Genomic DNA, 3,090 nt, shown 5'->3' on the forward strand with positions numbered 1-3,090 from the left:
CAGCTTGGTTCAATTAGCTTTGTTTTAGCTTTCCCGTCATCCATCCATTCATCAACACATGTGCATATTGAGTTCCAGGCATTTTGTTAGGCATTAGAGATGTAACTGTGAACAAAATAAGACAGAGTCACAGCCTGGAGTGCTGCCCAGTGGAGAAAACAACTATTGATCAAACAATCACACAAGTACTACAAAATTGCAACAGTGACAAGTACACCAAGACATCCACTGTGCCCTTCATCCCTTGTCCCAATCTTCCTAAAGTGCAACTATAGCAGATGCACTTTAATCTATTTTGTGTATTGGACATCCAGGTAAGATTTATTTAGGGGTAAAATGGGTTTGATTGTTTAAAGTTGGAAAACAACTACTGTATTGTATTTAACTTTGTGTCATTATGTTGGCTATGAATTTTCTTTCTGTTGAACCTTTACAATTCAAATCAGAAGATGTGCTTTCTTAAAAGTTATTCCTTAATCTTGCTGACAGGTTCTTATTTCCCTAGGATCTCATGGTCCCTCATTTTATAATAGTTTCCTCTGAGTTTTTTTTATCTGTCTTTATATCCCAAATGAATTCTTACTGGTGAACGAAAATCAAGCAAAAAAGAATTCATCTTGCTGACTCACCTACTTTCTACATAAGGAGCTAGTCTTTAATGCAAACTCAATTCATTCTTGATGATAGATATAACCCGTTATATTGATTTAAGGGCAGACACTAAACTCCCATGACCACTCCAACACGAGGTACAAAAATATCTGACAAAAATGTCCTTACTTTCTACTTAGTGAGCATTTTTTATTGTGTCCAACTATGATATCACACTTGTTCTTAACCTCTTCTCAAATAGAAATAGTAATTCCTTACACTAAAATGTTATAATACATTTTATGAAGAACTTCAAATGCATTACCTCATTTGATCCTTAAACAACTCAGTAACTTATAAATAGTATTTGAAAATGGCACAATGCAACTAGCCAGCTACATTGTTGATGCTTTACTTTTGAGTTTCTATTGCTATTATACATGCTTATAAAGTTCTGAACTACTAACAAACAAAACAGAGTAAGAAACAATTATATTTTCTATTTTATGAGATTTTAATTATGCCCTTATCTCCAATTTTCCATTTATGAGGTTGTCAAGAAACGGGATTATACTGGTTATAGGCAAACCTTACATATGCAGAAGCTGATTAGTTAAACATTTTATTTTGACCAAACGTGCTACCACAGCTAACCAAACTACATCCATATCTTCATTATGCAAATAAGGTACTGAGGTATATCTGTGCTTCTAATTGTTTTAATGTTTCTGAGCAAATAGTACAGCCTTAATTCCACCTAAAGAAACTGAAGTGGGTTGAATGTGACTTTCCAAAAGATATGCTCACATCCAAATACATGGAATCTGTGAATATAACCTTATTTGGGGGGAAAGAAGTCTTTGCAAATGTAATTAAGTTAAGGGTCTCAGATTATCCAGGTAGGCCCAAATCCAATGACAAGTGTCCTTAAAAGAAACAGAAAAGATACAATCATACAGAGGAGAAGGTAACATGCAGATAGAGGCAGAGATTGGAGTGATGCTGCCACAGCCAAGGAATGCTTGGAGGCACCAAAATCTCGAAGAGTAAAGGAAAGAACTCTCCTAGAGCCTCCAGAGGGGGTGTGGCCTTGCAGACACATTGATTTCACACTTATGACCTTCAGAGTTGTGAAAGAATAAATTTCTGTTGTTTTAAGCCACCCAATTTGTGGTGATGTTTTACGGCAGCCACTAGAAACTTAATACACTAACCAAGTGAATGCTTCGAGTCATTGCTTACAACCATTCTTCCTTCACTTTAAAGTCTGGGCATTCACTCTGTTCTTACTAAGTCAGATTCCTTGTAAGGCTAACTAGCCTTTATCACCATTGAACAGAGGGTAAACTTTTAGCCTTTCTAAAATTGCAATTCTACTTCAGAAGCCTTTTAAAAATTATTAAGTATTTTTAAATTCAAGAAAAAAGAGGTGAATTTCCCATTATTATATCACCACAAAGGAATTACTTATTTCAAAGCACTTGATTAAACCTCGTTATTTTGGTATGTTGTAGAAAAATGTAAAATGTTGTGTCTATAAACATCTAAAGAAAAACTTCTAAAATGATTGCATTAAATCTTGGTGTAATGCATTGTGTTTGCTTCTGAGACATTTTCCAATTTAACTAGATTTTACTGCTCCAGTTCAGTTAGCTAGTGTTTTATGTTTAGAAACTCTGTGTGTGTGTATGTGTGTGTGTGTGTGTGTGTGTGTGTGTGTAAGGTTGATGGGTTGTTTCGATAGACCACTAAGTTACTCAATTTGTATGCTTCTGATATATGATATTTATTGTATTCTTTGCACATTAGGTACAATAGTAGTGCAAAGATAAAAATCGTTGTTACTGAGCATTATAGCATAAATTAAAAATAAACAGGAAATCTATCAAAGTTCACTAAATATTAAGCCTTTTATCATATTTGTGCCATAAAACACTTACTCCAAACAGGAAAAAAAAAACTTTTTATATAACTTATAATTGTAATGCAGATAGTAGAAAACATTTCTCATCATGGGAGGAAATAAGAATGCAAATGCGATCTACATAAAAAAGGTCAGTGTGTTATTTTACTTCATAATTTATCCAATACATTGTATAAATATTTTAACTTTGAAAAGATGTACCAAATTTATTTGAATTCTTATTAATTACTTTGATTCTTTTTAGTTTTGAAAGCCTGGAGTTATATAAAGACCATGGGATCCAATGTTAGAAGACCTGAATGTTATTCCTATTCTGACACTGTGTGAGCCTAGACTCTCAAAACCCCTCATTCTTAATCCAAAAACATGAAGGTAAAAACATCCACACCACCTCCCTCAAAGTTGTTATTAGCATCTCTGTCTATTGAAATTTCACTCATCCCTTCTGTAGTAAGATCATCACACCTCTCTGTAAAGCACTGGTTCCGGTAGCTGCACATTAGAATCACCTGGGAAGCTGGCTCCAGTCCCAGAGATCCTGAATTGACTGATTTTAGGGTGGGGAATGGGTATGA

Source organism: Pteropus vampyrus, unplaced genomic scaffold, assembly GCF_000151845.1.
Source record: "Pteropus vampyrus isolate Shadow unplaced genomic scaffold, Pvam_2.0 Scaffold362, whole genome shotgun sequence".
Lineage (NCBI taxonomy): Eukaryota > Metazoa > Chordata > Mammalia > Chiroptera > Pteropodidae > Pteropus > Pteropus vampyrus.